The sequence below is a fragment of the Coregonus clupeaformis genome, chromosome 31 (genome assembly GCF_020615455.1).
Source record: "Coregonus clupeaformis isolate EN_2021a chromosome 31, ASM2061545v1, whole genome shotgun sequence".
NCBI lineage: Eukaryota > Metazoa > Chordata > Actinopteri > Salmoniformes > Salmonidae > Coregonus > Coregonus clupeaformis.
The window spans coordinates 3,575,248-3,584,135 of record NC_059222.1 but is presented as its reverse complement, the minus strand read 5'-3'; positions in this window follow the sequence as shown (position 1 = coordinate 3,584,135).

Here is an 8,888-nt window from a genome sequence, read left to right as displayed (position 1 = left end):
GACAAACCATAAGTGTCGACAAACTATCATTATCATAACACCTGTGCGCAGATTTTCCATTACTGATCATTTTGACAAATCCCGGTTTTGCAGGTGCTCGCATCTTTGAAATATCTGAAGGGGAGAGGGAAATTTGGCCCATAGATTTGCCTGAAACTTGCAGAGAGATGGGGGTGGAGCTACCACGCTGCTTCCGCTCCTCGTTCTAGTATCTTTTCTAACACACCTCCCCCCAGAACTTAATCAAGCATCTGAGTCAGTTATGCAAGATTTTAGTTCTGGGTTTCCGAGATTAGCCTATATATCATGTAGGCTTGCAGTTAAACTTTTTAACTATACATTTTACAATTCCAGAGGTATCAATGCACAAACAGTCAATTTCTGACAGCTCATTTTACCAGCATTGCTCCACATAGATGCAAGAAAAATAGACTTGCTGCCTGTAACACCATTGATGCTCGCGACTCGTCTGTTTTCTCTCATTGACTTCCATGCGTTCTATTTCCAGCGTAAGCATGCTTGTTCACGCGTGTATAAAAATAACTGAATGGCTGCGTGGCTGGATTCTTCATGCTCCCAGGTGATTTTATTGTTACGATGGTTCGACCTTTAGGTCTTCATCAGGCATCCAGATCCCAGGTGGGGGTGGAAGGTCCTATACAGTGCATTCGTAAAGTACAGCCTTATTCTAAAATGGATACAATACATTTTGTCCCTCATCAATCTACACATAATGCCCCATAATATCAAAGCAAAAACAGGTTTTTAGAAATTTTTGCAAATTTATAACAAATAAAAAACTGAAATATCAGATTTGCATAAGTATTCAGACACTTTACTCAGTACTTTGTTGAAGTACCTTTGGTAGCGATTACAGCCTCGAGTCTTCTTGGGTATGACGCTACAAGCTTGGCAAACCTGTATTTGTGGAGATTCTCCCATTCTTCTCTGCAGATCCTCTCAAGCTCTGTCAAGTTGGATGGGGAACGTCGCTGCACAGCTATTTTCGGGTCTCTCCAGATATGTTAGATCGGGTTCAAGTCCGGGCTCTGGCTGGGCCACTCAAGGACATTCAGAAACTCCTGCATTGTCTTGGCTGTGAGCTTAGGGTTGTTGTCCTGTTGGAAGGTGAACCTTCACCCCAATCTGAGCTCTCTGGAGCAGGTTTTCATCAATGATCTCTCTGTACTTTGCTCTGTTAATCTTTCCCTCGATCTTGACTAGTCTCCCAGTCCCTGCTAATGAAAAACATCCCCACAGCATGATGATGCCACCACCATGCTTCACCGTAGGGATGGTGCAAGGTTTCCTCCAGATATGACGCTTGGCATTCAGGCCAAAGAGTTCAATCTTGGTTTCATCAGACCATAGAATCTTGTTTCTCATGGGCTGAGAGTCCTTTAGGTGCCTTTTGGCAAACTCCAAGTGGGCTGTCATGTGCCTTTTACTGAGGAGTGGCTTCCGTCTGGCCAATCTACCATAAAGGCCTGATTGGTGGAGTGCTGCAGAGATGGTTGTCCTTCTGGAAGTTTCTCCCGTCTCCACAGAGGAACTCTGGAGCTCTGTCAGTGACCATCAGGTTCTTGGTCACCTCCCTGACCAAGGCCCTTCTCTCCTGATAGATCAGTTTGGCCGGGCGGCCAGCTCTAGGAAGAGTCTTCGTGGTTCCAAACTTCTTCCATTTAAGAATGATGGAGGCCACTGTGTTCTTGGGGACCTTCAATGCTGCAGAAATGTTTTGGTTCCCTTCTCCAGATCTGTGCCTCGACACAGTTCTGTCTCGGAGCTCTACGGACAATTCCTTCGACCTCATGGCTTGGTTTTTGCTCTAACATGCACTGTCAACTGTGGGACCTTGTATAGACAGGTTTGTGCCAATCAATTGACCACAGGTGGACTTCAGTCAAGTTGTAGAAACATCTCAAGGATGATCAATGGAAACAGGATGCACCTGAGCTCAATTTCGAGTCTCATAGCAAAGGGTCTGAATACTTATGTAAATAAGGTTTTTATGTTGTTGTTTTTTTATACATTTGTAAACATTTTTAAAAACCTGTTTTTGCTTTGTCATTATGGGGTATTGTATGTAGATTGATGAGGGGTAAATGGAATGTAACGTATACGCAGGGAGTCAGGAAGCAGGTGCAGAAGGTGAGTTTAATAATAAGAAACATTAAGATAATCAAAACAGGACTAGTGTACTGAATGTAAACAAAACCAATACTGCTTGAAGACTGAGGCTACTGAGGGCTAAATAAAGGCAGAGTAATCAGGGTGATGATGAAGTCCAGGTGTGCGTAATGATGGAGAGCAGGTGTGCACAATGATGGTTGCCAGGTGTGCGTAATGTGGGTTGCTTGGACCGGAGGTTAGTAGACCGGCGACGTTGAGTGCCGGAGCGGGAGAGCAGGAGTAGGCGTGACAGTACCCCCCTCCTGACGCGCGGCTCCAGCCGCAGGACGACGCCGGCCAGGGGGACAGCCCCGAGGGCGAGGAGAGGGCCGGTCCAGGTAGCGGAGGTGGAAATCCCGGACGATGTTGGGATCCATGATGTCGTCCCCTGGGACCCAAAAGCGCTCCTCTTGACCATACCCCTCCCAGTCAACCAGGTACTGGAGCCAACCCCCAAGACGTCGGAAGTTCAGGAGGGACCTGACGGCATAGGCGGGGCTCACATCAATGTCAAGGTGAGGTGGAGAGGTGTCGTGGGAGACGGCACCATCCAGGGGACCAGGAACCAACTGCCTGAGGAGGGAAACATGAAAAAGGGTGAGATTCCGTAGTTAGTGTGTTATTGTAATCTATAGGTTACCTTGTTGACCCTCCGGAGGACCTTGAAGGGCCCACAAACTGGGGGCTCAGCTTCCTACAGGGCAGGTGGAGCGGGAGGTTCCCGGTGGAGAGCCAGACGCGATCACCAGGATGGAACACAGGAGCCTCACTGCGGTGGCAGTGAACCACTTGTCCACCTGAACCACTCGTCCACCTCAGGAGCTTCGGTTTGGCTCAGGGTTCACAGAGACAGGGCTGGCTGATACCCCAGGTAAAACTGTTGCCAGTTCGTCTTGTTTTGTGAGGTCTTACCAGCGTGTTTCCCATTTCTCCTTTTCTCAAGTTTTGTTTTCTAGTCTTCCCGGTTCTGACCTTTTTGCCTCTCCTGACCCTGAGCCTGCCTGCCGTCTTGTACCTGCCTGACTCTGACCTGGTTTACGAACCTCTGCCTGCCCTCAACCTGCCTTTTGCCTGCCCCTTTGTTATATTAAATATTCAGATAATCGAACTATCCGCCTCCTGTGTCTGCATCTGGGTCGTGTCTTGAGTCGTGATAGTACGAGCTGGCCATGACTGACCCAGCAGACTCGGACCCGCTTCGCAATGCTGTCTCCTCCTAAGGAGCCACCATCGGAAGACACAAGGAGCTACTTCAAAACCTTATGAAAGGACTCCAGACCCAGGATCACGCTTTCAATGCATTGCTGGAGCAATTCCGTGGATTATCTACTAGGCAGCAAGCCACTACGGTAACCCCCCAGACTCTCAGTAACCCTGCTACAAGCGGCTCTTCTCCCCAGCCTACCCTGGCTTCCCGAGAACCCTTCTTACCTCCTCTGCAGCAGGAGTTTCCCAGTGCCTCAACCAGCACCAGCAGCAGCTTGCCCAGTTGAACACCTCCATGCAGGTAGTGCTCCAAACTCTGCATAATCTGCCCAGCGCTCCGGTTCCACCTCAGGGAGCGGCGAGTGCATCCAATCCACCTGTTCCCGTGCTATCACCCACTTCTGAGGGAACCCTCGCCCTACCGGAGCGCTATGACTGTAAAACTACTAAATGTAGCGGCTTCCTGCTACAGGTTTCACTTTATCTGGCACGTCAGCCTGGGGCATATACATCTGACCAAGCCAGGATAGCACTGGTGATTTCGCTACTTAAAGGATAGGCGCCTGATTGGGCCACGGCAGTCTGGGAAAGAGAGGAGGCAGTGGCGCTTCCTTACTCCACCTTCCTCGCTCGGTTCAGGGCGGTGTTTGATCATCCCACGGAGGGAAAGGATGGAGGTGAGCGTCTCCTCCATCTACAACAGAGAGAGGGGCCCGCGTCTTAGTACGCTCTGAGCTTTCGCACGGTGGCAGTGTCTTTCGGCTGGAATGAGCATGCTTTGTTCACGGCCTTCAGGAGAGTCTTACAGGAGGACATTAAGACGGAACTCGCATGTCGGGACGACGAGATGGACCTTGATACCCTCATCATCACGTCCATCCGTCTTGATGACATGTTGAGAGAGAGACGGCGTTCCCAACACCTCCCGGAGCCTCGACGCTCACCCCATCTGAGCTATGGAAGCCGCCCTGCTTCCGAGTCCTCACCCATGGAGGTGGGCAGCACTCCCTACAACACCACGGACCACAGATCTCCTGGCGGCTCCCTATCTAGGCGGGATGACTCCCGTCGCCGCTCCGTGATTGTTACGTCATCTCCTATCACAAAACCATTGTTTTTAGTTCCCATAATGGTGACTGGTTATTCCTTCTCGTCCATTTCTACTGCAATGATAGATTCCAGATCAGCGGGGAACCTTATAGATAGGGAGCTGGTCTCTGAATGGGGGTTGCCCACCGTGCCACTGCCATCTCCGCTACACATCACCTCACTGCACAATAAACCCCTTGGATAAGTATGACAAATGTATGCACTCACTCTGGATAAGAATGTCTGCTAAATGACTAAAATGTCAAATGTAAATGTAAATAAGGCATCATTACGCACATCACTCTCCCCATCACCATCACCATTTCAACACTACTGGAGCACCACAAGGAGCTGTCCTTCCACATCTTCACATCACCCCTTCACCGGATCGTCTTGGGATTGCCCTGGCTCAGACTACACAACCCCACCATCAATTGGATCACCGAGAGGATTACAGCCTGGACCACCTCATACCGGAAGACCTGCCTGCCGGTGGTTTGTTGTTCCACGTCAGTGGAGAGTCCGGAGTCCGCCCTCCAGCCCAACATTCCACGTGAGTCTTCTCTTCATCAAAGGCAACGTGTCTCCCTCCTCACAGGCCCTGGGACTGTGCCATTGACCTGCTGGAGGGACAACACCCCCCGAAGAGTCGCATTTACCCCCTTTCCATGTGGTGGAGACCCTGAAACAGGGGTTCATCAGACGCTCTACCTCTCCTGCCTCCGCCAGCTTCTTCTTCGTGGCCAAAATGACGGAGAACTGAGACCATGCATTGACTACAGGAGGCTGAACGCAGTCACCACCAAGTACCGGTACCCCCTCCCTCTGGTTCCGTCAGCCATCGAGCAGCTACGAGGGGCCCGGTACTTTACCAAGTTGGACCAGAGGAGTGCCTACAACCTGATCCGAATCCGGGAAGGAGACGAGTGGAAGACGGCATTCAGCACTACCTCAGGCCACTATGAATACTGCGTCATGCCCTATGGCCTCGCCAACGCACCTTCTGTGTTCCAGTCCTTCGTCAATGATGTGTTCCGAGACATGCTGAGTAGACAGGTGGTGGTGTACATCGATGATATAGAATTCCACCAACAAGCCATCTCCTTCCTGGGATACAGGATCAGTCCTCAGGGGATGTTCATGCAAAGAGTCAAGACGGATGCCATCAGGTCATGGCCAGTCCCCACCACCATCAAGGGCCTACAGAGCTTCCTGGGCTTCGCCAATTTCACCGGCGTTTCATCAGGTCCTTCAGCTCCATAGCCGCCCCGCTCAACTCTCTCCTTAAGGCCTCAGAAACTGGCCTGGAACCCTGAGGCTGACGCTGCCTTCAAGAGACTGAAGGAGAGGTTCACCACAGCGCCCATCCTAAACACCCAGATCCATCTCGTCCTTTTACCCTGGAGGTGGACGCATCGGAGGAGGGTGTGGGTGGGGTCCTCACCCAGCAGCCCGGTAAGCCAGAGAAAATGTATCCCTGTATGCCTTTTTCTCTAAAAAGCTTACCCTCGCAGAGAGGAACTATGGAGTTGGAGACAGGGAGCTGTTGGTGGTGGTCCTCGCTCTGGAGGGATGGAGACACTGGCTGGAGGGCGCAGTCCATCCATTCCGGATTCTTACTGACCACTGGAATTTGGAGCACATACGGGCAGCGAAACAGATGAACTCTCATCAATCCAGGTGGGCCCAATTTCTCACTCGCTTTCAGTTCATTCTGTCCTACCGCCCAGGATCGCAGAATGTGAAAGCCGACGTACTCTCCAGGATGCACCATACCAGAGAAAGGAAGGATCTGGGGGGTCCTATCCTGCCCTCGTATCTCATCGTTGCACCTGTCGTTTGGTATGTGGACGAAGACATCTGCCTGGTGGCTCAGGAGGACCCAGCGCCTGCCAACGCCGCTCCGGGGCACGTGTATGTACCCACCAGTGTCCGTGACCACCTGTTAATCTTGGGCACACCACCCTTACGGCAGGGCACTCTGGTCTTACGCGCATCCTGCATTCTCTAGCACAAAAATACTGGTGGCTCACCTTGGATTCTGATGTCTCCCGCTATGTCAACTCCTGTTCCGTATGTGCACAAACGAAGACACCTCGGAACGCCCCGGCAGGCAAACTAGTTCCTCTCTCAGTGCCACAGTGACCTTGGTCACAGCTGTCCATAGACTTTGTCACCGACCTACCATGTTCTGACGGCTTCACCACAGTCATGGTGGTCGTAGATTGGTTCTTCAAATCATGCTGTTTTTTTGCCACTAACTGGTCTTCCTTCTGCTCTCCAGGTCGCTGAGGTCCTGTTCCAACAGGGCTTCCGGCATTATGGACTTCCGGAGGACATCGTCTCGGACCGTTGCCCCCAATTCACCTTCCGAGTGTGGAAGGCTTTCCTGGAGAAGATTGGGGTCACGGCCAGCCTCACTTCCAGGTATAGGCCTCAGTCGAATGGGCAGGTGGAGCGCATGAACCTGGAGCTGGGGAGGTTTCTTCATTGCCACTGTCAGGACTGGCAGGGTGAGTGGGCGAGGTTTCTTCCCTGGGCAGAATATGCCCAGAACTCCCTCGTTCACTCCTCCACGGGGCTCACTCCCTTCCAGTGCGTCCTGGGGTACCAGCCGGTCCTGACCCCTTAGACACCCAGCCAGACCGATGCGCCCGCTGTCGACGAGTGGTTCTACAGGGCCGGACAGGTCTGGGACGCCACCCATATCCATCTCCAGAGGGCCATTAGTCGGCAGAAGGACCAAGCCGACCGCCACCGCAGTGAGGCCCCCGTATTCCAGCCTGGTGATCGTGTCTGGCTGTCCACAAAAAATCTCCCTCTCCGCCTGCCCTGCAAGAAACTGAGCCCCCGGTTTGTGGGGCCGTTTAAGGTCCTCCGGCGGATAAATGAGGTATCATCCCGGCTGCTCCTTCCCCCTCACTTCCGTGTCTCACCCACTTTTCATGTGTCTATCCTCAGGCCGGTGGTTCCTGGTCCTTTGGCGGATGCCGTCCCCCGGGGTACGCCCCCTCTGCCCCTGGACATTGACGGGAGTCCGGCGTATGCGGTGAGGGACCTGCTGGACTCCAGGTTCCGTGGGGGACGGCTCCATTACCTGGTGGACTGGGAGAGGTATGGTCCTGAGGAGAGGAGCTGGGTTCCGGCTGGGGACGTTCTGGACCCCATCCTAATTCAGGACTTCCACTGTCGCCGCCCTGACCGGCATTCTCCTCATCCTTGGGGTCATCCTCCTGGCCAGCGACGTCCTTCGGCTGGAGCCGCGAGTCCGGGGATGGGTACTGTCACATCTCCTCCTGTTGCTCCCCTCCGGCGCTCTGATTCACCGGTCTACTGGGCCACCGGTCTGAGCGCACCACCTCGGCAACACAGGAATAGAAACCCAACGCACCCTAATCACCTCCAGCGCACCTGCACCTCATCATCTCATCACCACCCCTATTTAGCCCTGGACTGTTCAGTAGTGTGTTGTGTGTGATTGTTAAGCGTCGTGACATTTACTCTCTCTTTGTTATTCTCTTTCTCATTATTAAGTAAACCTTGACCTTGTTAATTCCTGCGTCTGCGTCCTGCCTCTTTGTATATATCAGTACTCGTCACACTACAGGACATTACATATCTACCTGTCCATTAAAAGACCAGGCTCATCAGTAGGTACAAGTACGCTGGTGAGCCGTACGGGGAGTTTCCAATCCTCTATGAATCATACCCCTCTCCATGCCACCCTGTTGTGGGGTGACCAGTCCAAATCTCTCCGGGTGCTCATTGACTCTGGGGCCGACGAGAGCTTTATGGACGCTACACTGGTGTCAGAGCTGGGAATCTCCACACAAACCCTCTCCATTCCCATGGACGTCAGAGCGCTGGATCACCCACAATACGGTTCCTATTAACCTGCGAGTGTCAGGTAATCACATTGAGTCGATACAGTTCCTGCTCATTGAATCTCCTCATGTACCTGTGGTTTTGGGGTTTTCATGGCTTCAGAGGCACTATCCCCTGATCGACTGGGCTACTGGTTCCATCCTGGGTTGGAGCCCGTTCTGCCACGCGCATTGTCTGAAGTCGGCGCAATCTGCCCCGAGACATCTTCCTGTGGGCTTGGGAGAAGCCTCGGATCTCTCCGCCATTCCCACGGAGTACCAGGACCTCCGGGAGGTTTTCAACAAGGCCCACGCTACTTCTCTCCCTCCGCATCAACCCTACGACTGCGCTATCGACCTTCTCCCAGGAACTACACCGCCTCGGGGGCGGCTTTATTCCCTGTCGGGTCCGGAGACCAAGACTATGGAAAGGTACATTGAGGACTCTCTTGCTGCAGGGAGTATTCGCCCATATGCCTCCCCCGCTGGCGCTGGGTTCTTCTTTGTGGAGAAGAAGGACAAAACCCTGCGCCCGTGTATCGACTATCGGGGCCTGAA